Source organism: Bubalus bubalis, chromosome 2 (assembly GCF_019923935.1).
Source record: "Bubalus bubalis isolate 160015118507 breed Murrah chromosome 2, NDDB_SH_1, whole genome shotgun sequence".
Taxonomy (NCBI): domain Eukaryota; kingdom Metazoa; phylum Chordata; class Mammalia; order Artiodactyla; family Bovidae; genus Bubalus; species Bubalus bubalis.
Window position 1 is genome coordinate 4,277,822 of NC_059158.1, and position 24,803 is coordinate 4,302,624.

The 24,803-nt window shown below is 52.3% G+C and overlaps 1 protein-coding gene and 1 long non-coding RNA gene across 5 annotated transcripts in view; one reads left to right on the forward strand and one right to left on the reverse strand.

Annotated features, from left to right (window-relative positions):
• Positions 1-24,803, forward strand: part of RREB1 (ras responsive element binding protein 1) — a 166,414-nt gene that overhangs the window by 38,569 nt on the left and 103,042 nt on the right. For 2 of the 4 annotated variants that reach the window (XM_006044781.4, XM_044926744.2), the window contains exon 1: positions 5,772-6,030. The exons of 1 other annotated variant lie outside the window; for it this stretch is intronic. The gene's annotated coding sequence lies outside the window, so the exon portion shown is untranslated. Of the gene's footprint in view, positions 1-5,771; positions 6,031-20,987; positions 22,277-24,803 lie in introns of those variants that run through there. One more of the 4 variants, XM_006044782.4, reaches the window with a different exon arrangement.
• On the reverse strand, positions 8,295-14,849 carry LOC123328826. Its single transcript, XR_006543785.2, has 3 exons — positions 14,715-14,849; positions 13,857-13,967; positions 8,295-8,413 (listed from the first exon to the last, which is right to left on the reverse strand). It is a non-coding gene; the product is annotated as an uncharacterized LOC123328826 (long non-coding RNA).

Here is a 24,803-nt window from a genome sequence, read left to right on the forward strand (position 1 = left end):
GCAACCCACTCTGGTATTCTTGCCTGGAGAATCCCTTGGACAGAGGAGCCTGGCGGGCTACAATCCATGTGGTCGCAAAGAGTCGGATACGACTCAGCAACTTAGGACACATGCATGCCCTTGTGCCTCCTGCTCACGGCTCCCTCTGCCTGGAGCACCCTGCATGCTCCTCTCTCTTGGCAGGAGGGATACCTCCATGTCTTCTGAGATTCAGCGGATTGCATCACCTCATTCTAGGGGCCTTCTCCAATGTCCACATCCTTTTCCTCCTTGGTTTTCTTCCACGGCATAGCTCTGTGGGTTCCATTATTTCCACTTCCAGCTCAGTGTCAGTTGCTCTGTCACCCTCCGTCTCCAGTGAGCTTCTGTCCTTCTCATCAGACCTGCATTCTCTCCATCGCCCGGCTGGGGCCCAGGAGGCATCGTCTCAGTCCTTACTTCTTCACCCCCTCATCCCCACACCAGCTGCTTCTCTGCCGGTTCTTCCTCTGAAGTGACTCCTAACCATCTATTCTCCATTCCTTCCCCCGCTTCCCACCCTAGTTCAGGCCCACATCCCTGAGATTTCCTATGGATATTGTTCAGAGCTCTTTGTGGGCTAGCCTTGGCCTGTTGACTTTTTAAAAATATATACACTTATTTATTTGGCTGCCCCAGGCCTTAGTTGTGGCACTTGGACTCTTAGTTGCGGCAGATGGGATCTAGTTCCCCGACCAAGGATCAAACCTGGGCCTGCTGCATTGGGAGTGTGGAGTCTTAGCCACTGGACTACCAGGGAAGTCCCCTAGCCTCAGCCCATTGACTTTTGCTCTCATCACCTGCTGCTTTTTGAGTGTTATGATCCAGCCACACTGAAATCCTTCCTGGTCTCTGAAGAGGGCCCATAAGTTGCTGCCACCATGACTTTCATCTGCTGTTTCTAATCCCCCTCTCCATCTGTGAAATTTCTAACCATTCTCCATGGCTCAACCCCGCATTACTTTCTTTTCTGTGAAGCCTTCCCCGATGACTTATTTGAAGTGATCTCTTTTCTCAGAACCTCTGAATTTTGTACCTGTTTAATGGTTCTTATATATTGGCTTGCATTTCATCATTATTTCTTATGGATGCAGAGATTAGCTTGTAAACTCTTTTAAGCCACGGATTATAAATTATCCATCTTTGTATCACTTCACTACAGGACATAGTGCAATTTCAGGTGTGTGTGTGTGTATCTGTTTATCTACAAATAGATATATATCAGCTTTGTTGAGGTATAACTTACATAGTATAATTCACCCACTTAAAGCGAACAGTTCAGTGCTTTTACTGTATTCAGAGTTGGTAAACCATCACTGCAATCAATTTTAGAACATTTTTATCACCCCAAAAAGAAATGCTGTACACATGGCAGTCAGTCCCTATTCCCTCCAAACCCTCAGCCCTAGGAACTATTAATCTACTTTCTGTCTCCATAGATTTGCTTATTCTGGACGTACCATATAAACAGAATTAGAACAGCGTTTGTCCTTTCAGGTCTGCCTTATTTCATTTTGGGGCTTCCCTGGTGGCCCAGCTGGTAAAGAATCCACCTGCAATGCGGGAGACCTGGGTTTGATCCCTGGGTTGGGAAGATCCCCTGGAGAAGGGAATGACTACCCACTTCAGTATTCTGGCCTGGAGAATTCCATGGACTGTATAGTCTATGGAGTCTCGAAGAGTCGGACAGGACTGAGCAACTTCCTCTCTCTTATTTCATTTACTGTGTTTTCAAAATTGATCCATGTTGTAGTGTGTGCTGCTGCTGCTGCTGCTAAGTCGCTTCAGTCGTGTCCGACTCTGTGCGACCCCGTAGATGGCAGCCCACCAGGCTCCCCCGTCCCTGGGATTCTCCAGGCAAGAACACTGGAGTGGGTTGCCATTTCCTTCTCCAATGCATGAAAGTGAAAAGTTAAAAGTGAAGGTGAAGTCGCTCAGTCATGTCTGACTCTTAGCGACCCCACGCACTGCAGCCCACCAGGCTCCTCTGTCCATGGGGTTTTCCAGGCAAGAGTGCTGGAGTGGGGTGCCACTGCCTTATAGTGTGTACTTCATTCTTTTTTATGGCTGACTAATATTCCATGCAACACATTTTGTTTATCCACTCATCAGCTGATGGGTATTCGGGTTGTTTCTCTTTTTTAGCTGCTATGGATGCTGCTGCCATGAACATTCGTGAACAAGTTCTTGTGTGGATGTATGTGTTCATTTCTTATGGAGTAGGAGTGGAGTGGTTGGGTCAGATGTAACTCTATGCTTAACGTTTTGAGGAACAATCAAGTTGTTTGTTTATTTTTTTTTAATGTATTTTTATTTGGTTGCATCAGATCTTGGTTGCAGCACACAGGACCTTTGCTGCATCTTGTGGGAGCGTGTGGATTTAGTAGTTGGGGCCTGTCAGGCCTAGCTGTTCCTCGGCGTCCAGCCAGGGATCAAACCTGTGTTCCTTGCGTCACAAGGTGGATTCCTAACCACTGGACCACCAGGGGAACTCCCCATCAAAAAGCTGCTTTTCAAAGTGACTGTAGCGTTCTACATTACCACCAGCAGTGTGTAAGGAGAGCTCTATCTTCCCACTGACAGCACTTGTTATTATCTGCCGTATACATGACAGCCATCCTAGTGGTTGTGAAGCGGTGCCTCATCATGGTGCTTTTTTTTTTTGGAAGGATAATGGCTTTATAGAATTTCGGTGTTTTCTGTCAAACCTAACATGAATCAGCCATAGGTGTACATTATGTCCCCTCCTTCTTGAACCTCCCTCCCATCTCCCTCCCCATCCCACCCCTCTGGGTTGATGGAGTCCCTGTTTGAGTTCCCTGAGACATACCGCAAAGTCCCGTTGGCTATTTTACATATGATAATGTAAGTTTCCATGTTACTCTCGCCATACCTCTCCCCCTGTCCCGTGTCCATAAGTCTGTTCTCTATGTCTGTTTCTCCACTGCTGCATTGCAAATAAATGCATCAGTGCCATCTTTCTAGATTCCATATATATGCGATTTTTCTTTCTCTTTCTGACTTACTTCACTCTGTATAATAGGCTCTAGGTTCATCCACCTCATTAGAACTGACTAAAATTCATTCCTTTTTATGGCTGAGTAATAGTCCATTGTGTATATCTACCACAGCTTCTTTATCCATTCATCTGCTGATGGACATCTAGGTTGCTTCCATACTCTAGCTATTGTAAACACTGCTGCAGTGAACACTGGGGTACATGTGTCTTTTTCAGTTTTGGTTTCCTCAGGGTTATCATGATTTTGATAGCATGACTCTTTCTCCCTGCTAAGATGTTCAAAAAATATTTGTTGGATCAAGGATATTTATAGGTAATATGAACAAACAGACGTTTGGACAGATCATTTGACTTCCAAGTTTATGAATTAGCTGGAAAACGTGAATGCAGAGCTCAGTATCATTTCAAAAGTTATTTTTAGGCTGTTTTCTCAACTAAATAGGTTGCCAGTATTACCTCGGTGATGCTATCGAGGTGATTTGTCCTAAAAATTCATGTAGCTTTGCAGGTTTGAATGTATTTTACAGAATAAGCTAAATTACAAGCAAAATTCCAATTTTGATATGATTCCTACTCAAAAACCTACCACTGAGTGGGGAGACCAGGAAAGGTAACTTCTAACTGGGGGCATGCAGTGGGGCTGGAGAGGAGGCTTAGAAAAATGCCATTGCTAAAGTTTCTCTGGGTTGAGTTTTCCTCTGTCAACAGCAGACCCTGGGAAATGTAACAGGTTCTGAAAACTTAATTTTGATGACTCTGGACATCAGAGAAACAGCCAGCTGAATCAGTTCCCTCTTGGGCAGCTGATTATCTCAAGTCAGAGGTAATGGTGCAACTGCTTTTGTTTGGTTCTAGAGAGTTCTGTCTTGGCCAGAACCCATCCATTTAATCCATCCCTGGGCCCACACTTCAGTCTGCTGTCCTGAAAACCAGAGATCCACTGAAGGCCACCAATTAAAGGCCTGGGACCGGGCTTACAACTTTGGATGGTGCGCAAGTGTATTCAGAGGAACTGGCGTAGAACAGGGTCGAAGGTCATAGTAAGTAAATAGTAGCCAGCTTTCTGTCTGTACAACATCATTTTGCTTAACAAACCTCACACGGGAGACTCTACAGTAGTGTTCTCTGCGCCTAGTTGAGAGGCCCCCGTCATCTTTAGGGTTTGGGGGGTGTGCAGTGTTTGTTTCCTACAACCACAATCACCCTTATCTGTCTGGAGATGTTTCCAAAGGCTGACAACAGGCCCCTTTCAGAAGCTTGGTAGGAAAAGTATTAACAGGTGGGAACATGTCAGCCGCTTTATGGAGGAAGCGCAGCCCAGGCCTGGTTTCTCTGGGCTTGGGTGATAACTTGGGCCGCTGCAGCCAGCGCGAAGCTGGTGGCTGGAGCCCTGGAGATGGCGAGCGGCTCAGAGGAGGGCCCCAGCTTTTCAGAGCTGAAACAGGAGCCCTCTGAGAGAAAGAGATATTGCATGTGGCTTCCCTGATCCCTCGGAGGGCGACGAGTATGACACAGCATCAGCCGTGCCATCGCCGGGTGGGGATCCAGGGGGCCGCCCCTTGGGGGCAAGGCAGCCCCCGCCGCCGAAGCATCAGTTGTGGAGCGCGGGGAAGGGAAGGTGACAGAGGCCGAGGCAGCGGTGAATGAGTTGGGGCGGCAGTCCCAGAGCAAGAAGTACTGGGCCCTGGGAGAGAAACAGCCCGGAGTTGGGGGCGGGGTGAAGCGCCAGTTCCTTCATCTCCCGCCCCGTCGTCTGCCTGTCCCACCTGGATGCACAGCGAGGACCGCGTGGGGAGGGAACCGCGCGGGTGGGGCTCGGCTCCCCCATCTGCCTCTGAGACCAAGAGGGGCGGCGTCGGAATAGGGGACCCCGCCCCCCCGCCGCGGCACCCCCCTCGCGGCCTCCGAAGTGCCCCTCTCGCGCCTCCCAGGCGTCGCTGCCTCTTCCCCTCCTCCGTTAAAATAGTGAAACAAACCACTGAGTGAAGTGATGGAGAGCCGGGGGCGGGGAGTCGCCCGCAGTGAGGGGCTGGAGTGGGGAGGAGGGGGGCGCGCAGTGGTCCATGAAGGTGGCTCGCCCGCAAAGAACGCCGCGCAGGTCGCATCGCGCTCGGCCGCCGCCCCCGAGACCCTTCCCCCGGGGATGGGGGAGGGGAGGGCGGCCCAAGCCCTCCTCTCGCTGGGCCCCCGGGGGCGCCCGCGGAGGGCGTGGGGGCCAACCTGGGGCTGCGGTGGGGGTGCGGCGGGGGGCTGCAGTGTCCCGCCATCCCGGGTATGGAGACTGCAGTCAGCCCGCTAAAATCGGGGCGGAGGGCTGCGGCGGGGCCCGCGGTCTCCCCCGCCCCCCGGCCCGAGCGCGGCCTCCGCCGCCGAGACCCTTCCCCGGGGTGGGGGGCGGCCCAAGCCCTCTTCCCTCCTGGGCCCCCGGTGGCGCCCGCGGAGGGCGTGGGGGCCAACCTGGGGCTGCGGTGGGGGTGGGGTGGGGGACTGCAGCGTCCCTCCATCCCGGGGATGGAGACTGCAGTCACCCCACTAAGAACGGGGCGGGGGGCTGCGGCGGGGGCCGGGGTCCCCCCCCCACCCGACCCCCGGCCCGAGCGCCGCAACCGCCGCCGCCGCCGCCGCTCAGTAACACGTCCCCAGGAGACGCGCAGGAGCAACACGTGATGTGTCTACTTATCAGGGTGAGAGGGGGAGAGCGGGGCTCCGAGCGTGCGGGCGGGCAAGCGGGGCGGGGGGCTGGGGCGGGGGCCGGGACGGCGGCCGGGGCGCCGGGGTCGCCAGCTCCTCGCCCACCTCCCTCCCCGCGGGGCGAAGCGGAGCGGGGGGGGGTGGGGGGGAAGCGACTGCGGAGTTGATGAACTTTGCACATCCAGAAACGCCATTTTGATTCCTTTTCCGGAACAAGTTTGCATCTCTGCTCGATCCCTTCCCGCAGCCCACCGGTCCCCTCGGCGTCCTCGCCCGGGAGCCCCCAGCGCCCTGGCCCGGCCGTGAGTACGCGCCCCCGGGCGTTCCGGCTCGCGGTCCCTCGGGCGGCCGCGAGATGTCCGGGGCTGAGCCGGGAGCAGCGACCTTTCCGAAGAACTTTTGGGGATGTGGGGAGGGTGAGGTCTGCGCAGGGCGCGCCGCACTTTTCCAACTCCGCGTCTCCCCCAGGGGCCGCGAGGACCCAGGAGCCACCCCCCACCGCACCCCACGGCCGCGGCGCTGCGTGCGCTCCGGGGGCCGGCGTGGGATGAGCCGGGCAGCCCTCGCCCCTCGGGCTGCTGCGCGCCGGGCCGCTCCTCCTCCCCGCGTCCTCCCCCCTCCTCCCCCCTCCTCCCTCCTCCTCCTCCCCTTCCTCCGCTCCCTTTCCCCTTCCCGAGCCGCCGGCTCTGCCAACCAGCTCCCAGCGCGAGCCGCCGGCCGCAGCGCCCCGCCGCCGGGGGACCTGATGCGCATCCATATTAGCCGTCCGAGCGCAGGAATCCGGCCCGACCCGCGCCGCCGCGCCCGCCGCCGCATTTATTTTTAACCGAGCCCCGCCGGGGGGACTCGGAGGGTGCGCGCCCGGCCGGCCAGAGACATCTTCCCAGCGCAGTTCTCCATCTTCCGCCCTCTCTCTCTCTCTCTCTCTCCCCCGACATCCCTCCTCCCCCCCCCCCCCCATGTGGGAGGGGAAACTCTTCTCCTACATACTTTCGAGTCCCTCTCGGGCCGAGAGGAGCGCGGAGATGACGGCGCCCGCCCGCCCGCCGCCAGGTATCCGGGGGTGCCACGCTCGGGGGGTTCCACGCTCGGGGGTGGGGGTGGGTGCTCGCCGGGGGTGGGGGGGTACCGCGCGGTGGGAAGCATCCGCCGCGCCCTGCGCTGCGGACTTTGATCGTCTCCGGCGGACGGCGCCGGCCCCGGAGGGGGCCCTGCGCCTTCACCGCTCCCGGCTCGTGGCTGCTGGTCACGCCGACCATCGCGCCCCCCCACCCAACCACCGCGCCCCGGGTGACCGCGCGAGGGGCGGGGGGGCGCGTCCGCGCGTATTGTTCTCTGGCCTTTCCGCTGGCGGTGTACGTGTTTTCGTGGGAGCCATCGGTGTGGAGCGGAGCCTGCATCGCGGGGCGGGGGGGGGGGGGACCTCGGCGCCCGGCGCCGTCACGAGCACAGGAAGGAGGCCGGGAGCATCCGAGGCGGGGCCGCCGGGGCCCGCTTCGCCGCCCAGCTGTGGAGCGCTCTCGGAAACTTTTGTCCGCAGCCCGCTGGACCAATTTTTTTTTTTTTTTTTTTTTTTGCCGAGTTGTGGGGCTTCCCTGCCTCATCCCATCCCAGCCCCGTAGCGTCCAGCAAGGCCGGGATGCGGGGGTGGGGGGGAGGACCTGGCGTCCAGGGGCTGGGGGGTCCAGTGCGCCCCCCGCGCGCCCCCCTCCTCCTCGGCCCGTCCCCCCGCGCCCACCCGCCCCCCACCTCCCCGCTCGCGGTCTCTTAGGAAACTGCGACCTTAATGGTTGCTAAGGAGCAGGGGAGGTCCTTCCCGTCGCCGGCCCCCTCCCTGGGAGCGGCGCGTTCTCTGGACCGGGCCGAGGGTCGCGTCGAGGATGGGAGGGCTCGCTCCCCGCCGCCCGCCGGGCCCGGGGAGGCGCGTGAGTGCGGGGCGCGCTGGTCCAGTCCACTCTTCGGCGGGGCCACTTTGCTTTTCGGACGGGCCGGGGGTCGGGGGGGAGAGCGATGTGTGGGTGGGGGGCAGCAGAGGACGCCCCCCGGGCGCGGGGACCGGCCGGCGGGCGGGCCGGTTGACAGGCGCCGCGTGCAACTCGCGTCCCGCGTCCGCGGTGCATCCGTGATGGGTTATAAAAGAGAAGAAAAGTATTTCTCCTTGCTCAGCACATTTGCCCTGCCTGGCTCCTTACTGGTTAGAAGATAGAACGTGAGCCCAGATCCGGACGAGCAGTTCACATTCCATTACGAAATTCTACACGGCTTCAGAGCCAGCAGCAGCACACATTCGGGCCACTTTGGAGTTTTTTCGGTTTCTTTTTTGGGGATGGTGGTGGTGGAGAGAGATGGAAAGGCGAATTAAAAAAAAAACACACACACAACTCTGGGGTATCCTGAAAAACCTGTCTGAGGGTTTTCGGCAGCAGAAACATTCACCCCACGCTTGTTTTAGAGTTTAGATTTAAAAGCCAGTGGAAATGAAATTTGCCTGTTGGATAGAGATGCTGGAAATAGCGAGGTGTTTCTGTCTTGAAGAAGAGACTGGAGGTGATTTCTGCAAAGGCTGCCAAGTCGTTAATGTGCATCCCATGTTTTCCGGATAGTTTTCTTCTAGATATGCAGTGGTGTGTGCCTGGGCGTGAGTGTTTTCAAATTTAATTGATGTGGAAAGCGGAGAAAAGGGAACTGCAAAGAAAAGGATGGTTTTTGTTTTGTTTTTCCCCACGGCCCTTAAAAGCATCCTCTAGGGCTGGTGCCTTCTGGAGCAGGCAGGTATGGTTCTAAATCCTAATGTAACCCGGAAGTCTTGTTAGAGGCTGAAGCCTTGGCTGAAACTTTTTTCCTCTCGCTTTCTTTTTTTAAACGTGTAGTTCTTTTCTTCCTTCAAGAGTCACACAATCACACAAATTATTCTTCAAGTAATTTTGTGCAAAGGTGAGTCACTAATTTTAGTTATTCCCCCCCTCCCAACTTTTACCTTTGCCCTTGGGAGGAAACTTCTGGGTATCCTCTCATGGATCTTGCTTTGATGTGTTTTGGGCTTTGGTTACACTGATGAATTAAACATTTGAATGGCTTTTATCAACTTTTAAATGTGTGAAAAAACACCTTCCTTCCCACCCCACCCCCCTTTACAAAAGAAAGGGAGAGCCCTTTGATTTGTTACTTGTTTACCTTGTGCTTCATTTTAGGTTGTTAATGAACTTGCACTGTTTTATTATTCCTAAAAATACTGCCAAACAGGTTGCATTTTAGGATGTTTTGTTTTTAAAGAGGATTTGCTGGTTACGTGATACTCATAAGAAAATGCTGCTGACCTTTTCTGTTACATGGCATATCATTCCCTGGGTTTTTCTGGATATCACTTTGCTTCTCATCAGAAATTCAGAGCCTGGGCCCTTATGGCAGACAAGCGTTTGTTGTGTGATGGGAAGATGGGTCTGACTCAGCTGGCACAGGTGGGGCATCCATTCCTAACTGTTTGCATCATCTCACAAATGACCCTTTGATGGAAGGGTCTTTTATTTTAGACTCCTTCAGGCAGGCTCCGGAGCTCTCATTCTGTATCCAGCATATGGGCAGAATGTTGAAGGAGGAAAATAAGGCTCCTGAGCCAGTCTGCATCATCCCGTAGCAGTTGTTGATGGATTCTTTGCTGTGTGCAGGGCCCTATACAGTTGCCATTATGTGGTTTGCATTTTTACCCAATTTTGAACTGCTATGCTAGTCCACTTCCTAAAACCAGTTTGGAAATCTTTGCTGGTTGTGTTATGCTTAGTTGTTACCATCATTTATTACCTTCAGTGAAGGACACTTCCCGGTTAATGAAATTAAGAAAAAAGTCTACCCTTTGGGGGGTTTTGTATGGCATAATTAATATAAATTTAACTCCTGCAGAAAATTGATTAAAAGTGCTCACTCGAAGTAGTCAGAAGTGAATCCTTTTGATGTTTCTATTCATTATCCTTCTGAAAAGTAGGTGGTGCTTAAAAGGTCATAGGATAAGGGTTGCTAAGCAGCTAAACAGAAGGATGCTAAAATTAACCGAAGCATTTTTGAAAGGGAGTCCTCCCCTGTTTTACATTATTTAACTAGATTTAATTAATTTCTGAATCCTTCATGTCCTTTGGCCTAGGAAAGTAGGATGTTAAGTTTGTTTTGTTTTTGTTATCATATTTAAATAATCTCTCTTTTGTAAGTGTCTTCTTATTGAAGTTCATGCTCTGACCAGACCTGGTGTCAGATGGCAGCTTGTCTGGGTGAACGTCTTGTCTGTTAACCTGTGTGTTCAGATTAAATCCTCGCTTCCCTGGGAAAGGTGTGTGTAACATCACCTTATTTCATTTATTAATAACAGATGGCTTAGTTTGGAAAACATACCTCATCTGTGAAGTGATGTCTCATTTTGCCCTTTACTAAACAGGTTTGTGTTTGGAAGCTAGAAATGCAATAGACAATCAGCAGGACGCAGGCGGTAGAGCCCCTCCTGACCCAGGACAGTGGTCTTCTTCCCCTTTTCTGCTATTAGATTAAGTTTTGATAGAGCGCCTCCTTTTCACTCCACCTCCCCATCTCAGTTTATTTCAGCCCCTTTTTGAAAATAATTCCATTAGATGTAGAGTATCTTTGGGACCAAGTGTTCAGAAGCAACACTTGAAGGATTTTGGAGTTTTTCAGTAAGAAGAAAAAGGGTTGTAGTCTAACCAAAGCCGTGGTTGGTAACCATCTCTTGGCTGAAAAGCAAGCTCACTGCAGCTCAGAAATTTCCCTGTCTCAAGGTTACTTGTGTGCATCTGACCTGCCAAACAGGCAAAGTTGAGTAATGTTTTTTATATCCAAATACAATGAAGAAATTAGATGGGTTTTCTTGGGAGGGGCAAGGTTAGTGAGTTTTCTTTCTGTCTTTTAGACTTACAAAGTGGATTCTGAGTAGAAATAGCCATGGCTCTCTTCAAAAAGCAGGGGTCAGCCTGTGACCTCCGCACCCTGGGGGGCCTACCTATAAACCAGAGGGAAAAGGTGTACCCTCTGAAACAAGGGGCAGGCATACACTGTGCCTTCTGAAATGCATCACTTATTTTTCATTTCCCCCGTGCCCAAGGAAGGCGGAATACAGAGAGGAAAACCATCTGCGGGGTTGTCTTGATGGCCGAAGTGGAAGACCGAGGAAGATGGGGCGGGAGGACGATGGGCTTTTCCCTTTCTGTTAGCCGTCCTCTGGGACGGAGCCACCTGCTGTGCTGGTCTCCGTTTCCCTCCTCACCTTCCCCGGGTGTTGCAGCAAGGGCAGCTGAGAGTAGCTGGCAGTGGTTGGTGGAGACTGGGGGCGGGGATGGGGAGGGGAGGGACGACCCAGAGGAGGGCGCAGGGAGCTGCCCCTTGCAGCGACTGCTGCATCTCGTTTCGGATGGTACTCTGGGTACAGGTGAGCCAGTCTGCCCATCAATAAAGGTGGCTGCCAGTGAATAGGTGCTTAGACAAAAGAAGTGGGAGAGGGTGGAGACTGTTTGTTCAGTGTGATTCAAGCAAGCAGTGCTAAATAGAATTTGAAAGCCTCTGTGAAGTCCCCGAGTCTGGGTACGGGCGGTCCGGCGGGATTCACCTGAGGCCTTTCAGACTCGCCGAGGGCGGGTGGTCCTGATGGGGGTGAGAAAGCCCAGGCAAAAGCCCCACATTCTTTGTCAGCCGGCCAGACGGGCGGAGAAAAAGTCTCAGTGGGGGTAATTAGATAAAGCTTTTAAATGGCTCTATTTGTTTTTTCCCTGGCTGGTTTGGTATCTCATCTCTTCTCCCCCCTCTTTCAGAAGCTGCCGGGTAAGACGGTCCTAAGAAATGTTGGGGGCCGTTAGTGGTTTCATTACTTGGGACATTTCATTTTTCGTTAGGGCGGACCCTGGACAAAGTGAACTTCACCCTGCTTTTGTGGAGGCCTTGAACAAAGATTTGAATTTTATCCTCAGAGCGGGAGCGGCACAGTGTGAGGGCTGGGTGGGTGTATTAACCCATTTTCCAGCTGTGCCAGCCTCCACCCTGTGGCTGGTAATAAATCAAGCCCAGGACCCAGAACTCCCAGCTCCAGCCTCACTCCAAACAACACCTGCTTTTTCAAGTCAGCTTGGCCTCAGAAGACAGAGCATCAAATATACAGGGCCTGTTTATCTGTGTGTGTGTGTGCTTTTTAAATGAGACCAGATCCTTTGACAATAATTTCTGTGGTTGAATGTGAAGATGTAAGGCAATTAAAAAAGAAACTTTTTTAGCCTTTGGCAGCGTTTTTCTTGATGAACATGATTATAGACATTTTTTTTTCTACCTCGTGAGATCATTGTAAGGATAAAATAAATGTTTCAGAAAGTCAGAATCTATATATGGAAGAAAGTGGTGTATTTTGAGCTCAGGAAGCTTTGTGGGTATCCACTCTGGATTTCCTTTCCAGAACTGTGCACAACTCCAGTACTCAGGCAGAGTTTATGTTTGCTTCGAGTGCCCAGAGACAAACAGGCCAGCACATTATTCTTCGTGAAGTTTACTTGTGCGCTTAGTCGTTCAGTAGTGTCTGACCTTTGTGACCCCATGGACTGTAGCCAACCAGGTTCCTCTGTCCATGGGATCTTCCAGGCAAGAATACTGGAGTGGCTGCCTTTTGCCTCGCTCGGATCTTCCTGACCCGGGGAGCGAACCTGTGTCTCCTGCAGTGCAGATGGATTCTTTCCCTGCTGAGCCATCACTCAGGGATGAATTTTAAGGGACAGGCAGGTGGTAAGCTTTGGGTGCACCCTTTAGAGCAGTGACTCTCAGCTTGGTGGTTCCCCTCCCCCCCCACCCCGCCTCCGCCGGCCCAGGGGGTGCCTGGCAATGTCTGGAGACTCTGATTGCCTTGCTGGTGGAGGGGATGCACCGGCCTTCAGTGGGTCCAGGCCAAGGATGCTGCTGTTCTTCCCACAATGCACTGGGAATCCCCGCAACAAAGGCTCATCCAGCCCCCAAAGTCAGTAGGTAGAATCCATCTGCACTGCAGGAGACACGGGTTCAATCCCCGGGTCAAGAAGATCCCCTAGAGAAGCAAAAGGCAACCACTCCAGTATTCTTGCCTGGAAGATCCCATAGACAGAGGAACCTGGCGGGCTACAGTCCGTAGGGTCACAAAGGTCAGTAGCCCCAGAAGTCAGTAGGCCCGTGTCACGTGTGCAAGCAGCCTGGTGTTCTCGCTGTGCTGCATGTGGCATATTTGGGGATCTGGAATTTCATGGAGCGAGTAAGGTCTCCTTCCAGGACTATAAGGTGCCGTGTTGGCAAGTCCAAGATGTCACAGGAGATTGGGGGTTGGGCAGGATATTTCAGTGGCGTTCTGTATATTAAAAACCCCTTTAGTCAATAAAAGTTCCAGAACTTTTCTGCTTCTAAAACAAACCAGATTCGTGGGTGCTGGGAAGCTGCTCTGATAGGTGGTACTTCTTCGCTCATTTGGGAAACTGACTCCCGTGCTGTCATCCGCCCCTTCTCCCTCGCGTTCTAAGTCGTGTGGAGGGCACGACACCCCCGCCCCCCCGCACCACTGCTTTTTCCCTCAGTGTTTGAACAAGCCCCTACTTGCTTGACAGTTCATGTTTTCACCCTTGTAGTCTTGCTTATTTAAGTTTTCCTAAGTTTTTGCAAAATTCTTACATAACTTTCCACCCTTGTTAAAGTGCAGTGTTGGGGGGGACCGGGGCTTCTGTCCACACGTCTCCCCTCGAGTGGGCACCTGGCTGACTCCAGGGAGGGCTGGGGACGGATCGAAGCGGGGAAGAGACGGTAGTGAGTTTTATGTTTTGGGGGCTCCCCAGCCTCAAAGACCCCAAAAGGAGGTTGGTTTGAAGGAAGAAGAAATGTGGTATACAAACACTAAATTGCGTTTTCCCAGACCAGACATGTCCAAGGAGAGTGGTGGGAGCCATCTTTAGCCACAGATGCCACTTGCCTGACCCGTGTCCTGGTCTACCCCATCTCTCAGCTCGGAGGCAGGGTTTGGGGGAAGCTTTGGAGCAAAAAGAAGGCAGGAAGAGAGGGGGAACGATTCCCGAAAGGGCGGGGCAGCCTGTGGTGGGAAGTGACGGTTGCCCCCAAAACCATCTGGGCTGGCACTTACTTAAGAGAAGCGTTGCACATTCTGCAGGCAGCTTTCTTTACATCCTCGTCCTGCCAACAGGCTGTCAGGGTCCCTCCATTCACGTCCCTCTGGGCTGATGGTGGCAATGACCTGCCCGGAAGCCACCTTTACCACGCGGCTCCTGGCCTTGCATCTGGTGCCCCGCTGCCCCCTTCCGCACCCCATAAACCGGCCACTGTCCCTGCCTGTCTCCACTGACAGCTTTTGCCAGGTGGAGGGTCGCCTGCAGGTGCATCAGAGGGAACTTGTAGAGAGAAGAGTCCCTCCCCCCACTTCTGGAAGGTGAACTGAAACTCACCATCTGCCCAGCCTTCTAGGCCAGTCCCTGACTCGGGTCTCTCCCACCCCAGCCAGACCCCCCTGGACACCCCTGTGCCATCCGACTCCAGGGTCAGCTGCCCCGCTGTCCTGACTGAGGCTCTCCTCGGGTCACAAACACCTCCCAAGTCAATTTCCTGGCACCTTTGTCCACCCTCCGTTGGTGGACACTAGCCACGCGTGGGGTTTGCCGGCTGAAAAACATCTCTTGGCTCCCTGCTGTCTGCAGGAAGAAATCCAAACTCGTCGACTTGGCACACGAGGACCTCGTTGGCGGTTCCCAGACGGTCTTCCTGGTTCCAGCCCTTCCCACTCCCGCTCCGCGAGGCAGCCACAGCAGGAGCTTCTGCTTCTCCGTGGATCACTCATTTGGCTCTGTCCCCACCCCCCATCTCCTTGCAAACATTTCCTCACTCTACTTTCAAGACCCATCTTAAATACCACCTTTTGCACGGAGAATCAGGTCCTCCATCAGAATAACCCTTACCCCATCTGGCCGGTCTGTCTGTTGTAATTTACCTGTTGGCATGTTTTCCCCATCTGGAGAATAGGCAGTGACTTCAAATCATATTTTTCCATCTTCTGTACCTGGCTCAAGGGTTGCGTTTGTTGTCATTTAGTCATTCAGTCGTGTCCGACTTCTTTTCGACCCTGTAGACTGTAGCCCACCAGGGCTCCTCTGTCCATGGGGTTTCCCAGGCAAGAAGACTGGAGCAGGTTGCCATTTCCTTTTCCAGGGGATCTTGCCGACCTAGGGATTGAACACGCATCTCCTGCATTGGCAGGCAGATTCTTTACTGCTGAGGTATCTGGGAAGCCTCAAGGGTTGCGTAGTTGATGCTTATTCAGTAATTATTGTTGAATCCATTTTCAAATACAAAAAACACAGTTTTTCTGAAGAGGTGCAGGTTATTTTTGGAAAAGAGCACTATAATTTGAGAAGCTAAGTCCTAAATATCGGTACAGATTAAGAGAAGGAAACTAAAGTTTTCCAGCAAACCCATCTCCCAGAAATTGGGTGCTAAGTGCACACTGGTGGGAAAGTGTTTTGAATTACAGAAATCTTAAAATAAAAGTTTGCTCAGCTTAATTTACTCAGAATTAAAGAGAAAGAAAACGTTGTTAATGCCTGATTGCTCTAAAAGCTGTCACACTGGGGCCCTTACTAATTATAACCACTTTTCATGGCTCTTGGTTTGAAGTTTATATTAAATAGGAGAGATGGGCACACAGATCAAAGACCAGAATCATTTCAGAGCTCCAATGTGTGGGCCCATTTTCTCTGCTTAGTTAGATTTTTGTTTCATTAGTGGTATGAGTTAATAGGAGTGTTGGTCTGTATATAATTTAACTTTTCTTTTTTGCCATTACTGCTTGGATTTAACACAAAATGCCAAACCAGCAACCTACAGGGTACAGATCTTGCTTTATGTGTGTCTGTGTGTGCACAATATACATTCATACTTACGTGATAGAAGTTGATTATAGATCATATTTACAGAAAGAATCATTTCCACTGTTCTATGGGAAATTCCTTTGTGCTGAGACCTTATTGTTAAAAAAACACACACACAAATACTGCGCATACACAAAATCTTTTCTTAGCTTTCTTCTAGAAGAGGTACATATGTCTTCAGAAATAGGGGATATGGAAGACAACGCAAAGATGGGGTGAGAGAGGCGTTTTATGGATCCTTTTATACTTTTATATTTGTAACTATGTGGATAGGTTTCCTTTTCAAATAAGGAATTTTTTTTTTTTACATTAGAAGATCTTACTATCCTTTATACAAGATTAAATCTTAGTCGATTAAAAGTACATTATTGCTGCCCTTAAATATTCCTTAATGTCCTCACCTGATAACTAGAGTTTAGGCTCAGATCTGGCAGATACATTCAAATATATTAGCCCAACTTCATCTTATTTCTAAGGAGGTTTGTATATTTTCCTCTCATGTGAAAAAAGGTGTTTTTTTTTTTTTTAAGCCATTTTCTCTTAGGCTTTAGGGCTTTTAATTGTTTGGAAGGGTAATTACATAAAACTGCCTAGTGAGCATCTCAAACAGGTTTTCACAACTTGGTCAGTTAAAACTACGTTGGATCAAATTGTTCCACTTAAAATTTTGAACCAAGTATAATTTAAAGGAGGCTCAGCTCGCACACCTTAGTCTCAGTTACACTTGTTTTTAAAATCATGAAAATAAAGTTTCTGAAAACCGTTTGTTGTTTTAGAGCTTACCTCTGTCCATGGAATTCCCCAGGCAAGAATACTGGAGTGAGTAGCCATTCCCTTCTCTAGGGGATCTTCCCGACCCAGGGTCTCCTGCATTGCTGAGTGAAAGTCACTCAGTCATGTCTGACTATTTATGACCCAATGGACTACACAGTCCATGGAGTTCTCCAGGTCAGAATACTGGAGTGGGTAGCCTATCCCTTCTCCAGCAGATCTTCCCGTCCCAGGAATTGAACTGGTGTCTCCTGCATTGCAGGCGGATTCTTTACCAACTGAGCTATCAGGCAGGCAAACTCTTTCACCATTGGAGCCGCCAGGGAAGCCCCTAATGAAGCTTTACAACCCTGTTTTCCTAAAATACTGCATCGAGTTGGATTTAGTATCCCATTCAGCCTCCTTTCGGAGAAGGCAGTGGCACCCCACTCCAGTACTCTTGCCTGGAAAATCCCATGGACGGAGGAGCCTGGAAGGCTGCAGTCCATGGGGTCACGAAGAGTCGGACACGACTGAGCGACTTCACTTTCACTTTTCACTTTAATGCACTGGAGAAGGAAATGGCAACCCGCTCCAGTGTTCTTGCCTGGAGAATCCCAGGGATGGGGGAGCCTGGTGGGCTGCTGTCTGTGGGGTCGCACAGAGTCGGACACGACTGAAGTGACTTACCTTCAGCCTCCTTTTGGAAAACAGGCACTTTCTACCGCCGAATTTGCAAACCTCGTAGTGCTGCTTTTTTTGTTGTTTTTTAAACTATAGATCTTTATTTATTCAACAACTTTGAACTTCAGCAATACGACAGCTGTGATAAGCACCAGGGATATTACTAGTGTGAGAAAGAGGCAGTGGCTAGCTTCGCAGACATGGAAAGACTCTGGACCACTGAGTGGTCTGCGTCCGGGCGGCGTGTTCGGTGCGGCAGGGGCGTGTGATGTGCTGGCGGAGTGGAGGATGCCGAGAGGAAAGGGCGTGCAGGGGCACGGACGGTGGGGCTCACGCCCCGAGGTTGGCGAGGAGGCCGGAGTGCGGAGAGGAGCCCACCAGGCCTGAGGACCGCGTGGTGCGGTGGGCGGGGCCGGAGCCGCGGCGCCTCCCTCGCAGGTATTTGGAGTTTCCCTGAAGAACTCTGGGAATCCTTGCAGGGTGTCAGGCCAAGGGCTGGCATGATGAGATTTGCATTTTTAAAGACCGCTCCTGGCCAGAGTGGAAGATAATCTAGAGCAGAAGGCAGCAGCTCTTCCGCCTTCTGTTTGCAAGACCGTCGAGAAGGTTAGTGGTTCGCGGCTTTGAGAAGCAGCGGCGGTGCGGACTGGCTGGAAGTGGAGGTGGGAGCCAGGGTGCCTTCGGTGGAGCTGGAGGCAAGAGGAAGGGCTGGAGGCTGGGCGACATGATTTCCAGGCCTCTGGCTTCCCTGGCGGGCGGCTGGTGCTGCCCCTCTTCGGGATTAGGTTGCGGGATAAAGCCAGGTTTATGAACCACGTACGTTCCTTGCTCTTTAAAGAAGTGATATGTTTGAACTTTATCACCGTTTTCTCTACTTGAACTGTTTTCATGGGTTAAAACGTTAATGTACCTGGCGTGGATGACTCCCGGAAAGGACTTCTATAAAAATGAGAGACAGAAGTGAGGTTCTTCCCTATGGCTTCCTCCTCCCCTCCTCTCTCTCCTCTTCTTTCCTTTTTCTCCTTTTTAATTTCCTGAGGCCAAAAGGAAGTTGGAAGAGTTCTTGCCAGTAGCCCAAGCTTCCGAATGGTTTTCAGATGAGACATATGACTAAAGTCTTGAGCACATTTAAGTTTCTGTTTGCTTTAAAGATGGTTTATCTCTTTGACTTGAGCCTGGGGCTCGGGGGCAGAGGCTCCAGGTAAGAACCGAGGCAGGACTCTCAAACTTGCCCCAGTTGTCCACTGAAGAGGGTCAGAACTCTTCTGCTGACCTGACTGTCCCAACTTTCTTCTTACTTTTTTAGTCCCCACTGATGCTCTGAGTGTCTTAGAACGACATCAGTATTTTGCTTGACCAGTGATGTGTGTGGAAACAAAGTTCCTTCAATGAACCAAATTTGCCACGTGTCTCCCAAGGGTGCCCAAGGAAGAGAGTCCATCCTTGCCCAGGGCTGGTCCCCACTGAGCCGCGGTCCAGCCTGCGTCGGACCGTCTCCGGTGATGGCAGATTTGCTGTCTGCTCCGAGGCAGTCCATGGAGTTTTACTGCATTAGTTAGCTTTTTTTTTTAATTCTTCTCAAGGCAAACAGAATCTTTCTGGAATGGAGCTAGAAAGTGCTGTTTTCTGCTGAGTTGGTGAAAGCTAGGAGCTGGAGGACAGGCCACTGCCTGGTGCAATCTGACCCCCAGAGAGTCCCTGGGGACTGACTGCCACCCTCCTGACTTCCTCCTGCACTCGAATTCCTGCTTCATGGGGGGTGGGAGGGGGTCCTGCCTCACTTGGCCTGCACGGCCATCCTCTTGGGTGTGAGCTAGGACTCCTTTCTTCAAACAGCCCCCAAGAAACCATGAACACTGCTGCTGGATTTGAGTAAAGCTTCTCCCGAAGTCATAGAAATGACTCATCCAAACCACCCATGAGCCCCAGTCTGCCGCTCCCTGGCCCCCACCACTTCTCTTTTCTATGGGATCCATCCTGACCCAGGTCACCCCACCGCTGGTCCCCAGAGAGCGCTGCCCCACTTGGGGAGAACAGGATTTTTCATCTTTTGCTTAAAGAGCACGGATGTTCCCGCATCAGCAACCTCACTCTTATTTGTACGGATGGCACACTTTATCTCAGCTGTACATTTGATAAGATGAGCTGATGAAGGGAAAAGCTCCACAGAGACCTTGCCCCTCCCACTCTTTCCAGCTGAAACAGCTTGGTGAGGGTATGCTAGGAAGGGAACTTGAGAAACTGAGTTTGTGGCATCTTTTGGAAAATTTAAATCTTAAGGTTCAGTTGCACGCAGCTCAGCCCCTCACCTCATCATGACCCAAGCCGAAGCGTGGATTTGGAGATCGACTACATCTGTCAGAAAAATAGCTTACAGGGATGGCCTTGTAATGTGTCCAGAGTTGGGGTGGGTGGTACGTCCAGTGGCCAGTTCATGGTGAAGGTATAAGCTCACTTGCAGATCACCCGCCCATAACTGCTGGACAGTGGTGACAGTCCTTGCTGTCTGTTGGGTGGTTCTTTCTTTACGTGGCTGTGTGTTTAATCCCTGCTGTTGGTTCTTGACGGGCTTGGGGTGGTCAAATTATTGCACTTAGGGATCATAACCAAAACGGCTTGGCGCGTTTTGCTGCCTTTACAGCGGATGGAATCTGGGGAGGTTCCTTTGGCTGGCTGGGAAGTCTAGTGATTGCTCCTGCTGTGTCCTGTATCTACAGACGGCAGAAGACATAGAAATCCAGCAGAAACTGACCTGGTTATTCATATTATAAACAAATCACTGAGAGTGTATTTAAATACAGTCAGCAGTCCGCCCTTGGTGAAAAGCATCAGTAGTCAAAGCCCACCTGTATTTGCTTTAAATCAGATAAACCAGATGTTGTATTTTAGGCTGTCTCTTGCCTGTGCTAGACTTAATCCATATATGACTCCAATCTTAAGTCAAAAATCTCAAGTTCCCGCACTTTTTCACCATTCTATGGTTGTTGGGTTTTTCATCTGGAAAACCACTCGCGTGATGGGGGAAGCGGTCGTGTGAACTAAGGTTTCAGGCACACACCAGTTATGTCCTCCTGAACTCTTGACATGGGTCATCCCATTCTGCCTTCACACCCCTTCGTGGCCCCCGTGATGTAGGTAGGATCATTATCCCCTTTATTTAGAGGAGGAAAAGACCAAGTGAGACAGCCAGCTCATCGTTGTCAAACAGCCTGAGCCCAGAGCCCATGCTGGCGGCCAGTGCTCCACTTCTCCCACGATACCATGACATTGTCCCCAAGTGAATATGCCCCAAAAGCCTGCTGTGTGCAGAGCCGTGTGGTACACGGCAAGGGGAGAGCCAGGGACATGCATGGGACAGAGCTGCTGGCTCTTGGAAATAGCAGGTTAAAACCCAACCTGTGAAAAGACTGAATGTGGTTTTTAGACAAAGTCAGTTAGGCCATCACTTCTGTGGAAGATCAAGGGGGAGGGGAGGGTTGCTAGAGAGAGAAGCCTGCAAAGGTGCTTCATTGTTGAATTGCTAAGTCCGGCTTTTTTGCCACCCCATGGACTGTAGCCCACCAGTCTCCTCTGTCCACGGAATTCTCTAGGCAAGAACCCTGGAGTGGGTTGCCATTTCCTTCTCCAGGGGATCTTCCCAATCCAGGGATCGAACCTGGATCTTCCTGCATTGCAGTAGGTGGTTTCTTTACCACTGTGCACCAGGGCATGGGTTGCAGAGATGCTGCTGGTTGACAAATCAGCCAGCGGGGAATGGCTGTCTCAGAGCATCTGGGGCCCGGGAGACCTTGCGGAGAGTTGGGGAGAGGCCCTGATTATCCTGCTGGGGTCCTCACTGTCCCCAAGTTCCCATCAGATGCTCCAGGGGGTGGGGAGGGTGGGCCTGCACTCGGGGCTTCTGCTGGTCCTGTGTGAGGTGGGGAGTGGGGTACACGCCTGCCCCTCAGCTTCTTTGTTGTGGACACCCACGTTTAACCTCGCTGAAAGTGCTTGATCACCGATTCCAAGTAAGCATGGGTGTGTCGGCCACTTTGGAAGGGCCAGGACACTGTCGGCTCCGTGAGTGTCTGGGGACGAGGGTTTCTGGAGAGCCTGGTTCCTCCAAACAGGTCCCTTGTTCTTTGCTGTCATAACGGGGCATTCCCATTTCATTTAATTAATAAAATCAACATTTTGCCTCAGAGTCAGCGATCTAAGGGGCCACTGATCTGTGGTTCCAGGGAGGTCGGCGCAATTGATCTGATACTGACCTGGGGCTTCCCTGGTAGCTCAGCCGTAAAGAAGCCACCTGCAGTGCAGGAGACAAGGGCTCCATCCCTGGGTCAGGAAGATCCCCTGGAGAAGGAAATGGCAACCCACTCCAGTATTCTTGCGTGGAGAATCCCATGGACCGAGGAGTCTGACGTGCTGCAGTCCATGGGGACTGAAAGAGCCAGACAAGACTGAGCGACTGAACAATTGCTAACCTGATGTTTGCATTTGTCCTTATTTAAGGGAGATAGCCTCAAGGAGAGGTTTCCGCCCCACCCCCACCCCCCGCTTCTTAAGCAGTAGGAGCTACAGGGACTGCGGGACAGCAGTGGAGGACGCCCTGTCTCCCTTGGGATGTTACTGGGGCGGGGGGTGTCCTGCCCTTTTATGGGGGCCCACTCGAGCAAGTTGTGGAACCAGCAAGTCTTAAATTGTGATGAGGGCTTCATGACCTGTTTCCTGTTTCCGGTGGGTCTGTTGGAGAAGGGTTGTTTTGAAATTTAGTAACAAATAGAGAATTTCAGTGTCCTGTGCTACCAGCTTGACTGTAACCGACCTAGCTTCCCCTTACTACCACCATGATTCTTACCGTTGCTATTTTGCTGGTGGCAGTTTGACAGTTCCAGTGAAAGAGCAGGGCAAGAAGTCTCGGCTGAAGGCCAGCATCCCATGCTGTCTCTTTCTCAGGGTTGGAATCAGCTTCCTGCATCGGAATGCTGCTCGACACCTCCCCCAGGCAGTAGGCTCCAGGGAGGCGAGGATGCCTAAGACGTGGTCCAGTCCTGAAACGCACCAGTGCGTCACAACCGGCAGAGACCGCAGGACAGGCAGTGGGAAGCGGTCGGGAAAAGAGGAAGTGATGGGGTCCTCAGATGTGAACGGCCGGCCACGTGGAGAAGCACGTAGGGAAGGGGAAACGAACATCTAGGCTGAGAGGAGTGTGAGTAGAGGCCCTGGGGGACGACAGCATGGGGCTTCCTGGGGGATGGGGTGGACGGGCGGTGGGATGAGGCCAGAGAGCAGGGTCGGGGTGCTGTGTCGAGTCGGGGCGGAAGGGGTGTTGAGAGGTGTCTCTGGCTGGTTGTGGAAGCAGTCGTGCGCCAGGAGTGCTTTGAAGCTGGGTTGACATGTGAGAAGTTCTGTCCTGGAGAGAACTCTGCTAACCCTTTAGAAAAATCAGGTTGCAGAGGAGGCATGTCTGGCAGAACAAACTTGACGTTGGTGCCGTACTAAACAGAATTATTTCCTCTCCTTTTTTTCAAAGAGATTTTTTTCAGTCCAGGACATGGGGGCTGCTGTCTAGGGTGGTGTTAAATGATCATTCAAAGGTGGGAGCTTGATTTTCAGCAAACAGAATGCAGTTCACAAAGGTTTAAACTTCCCAGGTAGTGTTTTACTGCTTGGTGCTTAAGCTCATCAGGGAGAGCAATAGACTCATCCAGGGAATTAGACTCACTTCTGTTCCCTCGAGAATACTGAGGCTGGATCCTGGGAGTCCAGGGGAGCTACTTACTCGTTAGGATCACTGGTTTGTCAGCTGGGAGTGAAGGCGGGCTTGGAGGGCGAGCAGATGAGCCTGTGGATGAAGATTTCTGGAAGTTGCCATGGATGTAGGACCTGCTCACAAAGATGAAGCTGCCTTGAGCAGGGGTGTCTCACCTGGGTAGCCCCTGCCCTTGCCCTGTCCCCCCCGCCCCCACCCCGCTGTTCCCGGTCCTCTGCAGAGATTTCACTTCCTCCCAGTGGTGAGGTTGGCCAGGAAAGGCCCACAGGGATGCAGGGTGTGAGGGCAGGTAGTGGGCCCCAGAGACGCTCGTGGTTGATTAATTACGGTGGAGGCACTTTCTGCCTCTACCCCTGGGGAGAACAGGTCCCTTTTTTAATATGCGTGACTTCATATGTTCATACGTTCAAGGCCTGAACTCAGGGACCGAGGGACCTGGCCGAGAGAGCTGTGGAAAATGTGGGGAGGCCCCTGCAGGTTGGACAGAACGCATACCTTAAGGTTAATAATTTCATCACCTAAAACTGATTTTTATATGGTAAGGTTTTATGAACTGCTGGCAGCCTCTCTCGTTCCGTTTTGTTTCTTAACCGTGCTCTCTCGCTGGCGCTGGGATGGTGCGGGAGGAGGTGGGATGCTGTGAGCTGGGGTGGGCTTTGGGGAGCCAGGCAAGGAGCTGCAGCAGAGATGGGAGGCTGTCAGAGTGCTGAGTGGATCCCCCTTGCCTGTGACCAGCCAGGGCATATCACTAAGGAAGGAGAGCCCCGCTTAGGGCCAGGACCCAGGGGTGCTTGCTGGTGTGACCCCATGGGTAGGGCAGAGCTATCGTCTTCCTCTTCTTAAGGACAGGAAACTGAGGCTTAGGGGAGTTACCTTTTTCTGAGATCATACAGGCGATGTCAGGCCGCTGGGAAGCATTAGGCCATAGCTGCACACTGAAAGATGTTCTCCGGTCCCATGGGACTTCGGGACAGCTGGGTGCCTGGAGAGAGTTCCCAGCCCAGCAACGGCGAACCTTGATCTGGACTTTTTAATAGTTCTCTGGGATTGGAGCTCAACACATTTGAGTGCTTCTACACGTAGAACATTGGGTTGAGGCATGATGAAGCCCCGTGGTTCTTGCCTTGGGGGAGTCCCCATCATGAAAAGGTGCAGGGCAGGGTCACCCCCAAGCCTTGCTCCCATGGGCAGGGGCAGGCTGCGGGTCACTTGGGGTGGAAGACCATGACCTGCAAGGTGGTGGAGTTGGAGGGTTCCTTGGGGAGTGGCAGGGTGGGGCAGAATTGGAGCTTTCCTTCTGTCCGTGGGACGCAGTCCTAAGGTTTGGAGCGGAGGAGTGACCGGCCACCTGATAAGGCTTGGGAGACATCCTTAAAGAGGGAGTGTGGCCACGGCTGTCCCCCGGGCGGCTGCTGGGGGCCCCGTCACTGCTGATTGCTGGCCCGAGGCAGAGAGCCCAGCCTGGTCAGCTGGTCCAGAACAAGCCCGGCAGCAGGCAGATCCCTGCATTGCTCCGCCAGACTGACGTCCACAAACGGGGGGCTTGCTTTCTTTACAGCTGCAGACTTGTTTCAAAGCTGACTCACACACTCTGGCTTAATATTTCACTTCTTAGTTAACCAGCTCCAGAGGAGCCACCGCAAGAGGGTGAAGGACCCCAGGGCAGCAGCAGACCTGCTTCCAGTTTAGGCCCCGATGGAGACGGTTCAGGCTCAGATCTCTGCGTGCTGGCTTGCCTCTTTGCGGGGCTTGTCCGCTGAAATGCTGGATCTTGTTTATAATGTTGGCTTGTTGGTGTGGAGGTTAACCCTGGTTTACCGAACCCAGGGCAGAGAGCCTTTCCTGATGGGTCCTGAGACTTCTACGAGGACCTGCCCCGGCCCCAGGTGTTGGGTGGGGCCTGAGCCCCGGCTCCTGATCCTTCCCCCGCATCCAGTTTCCAAGTCTTTGGCTCAGATGGTAA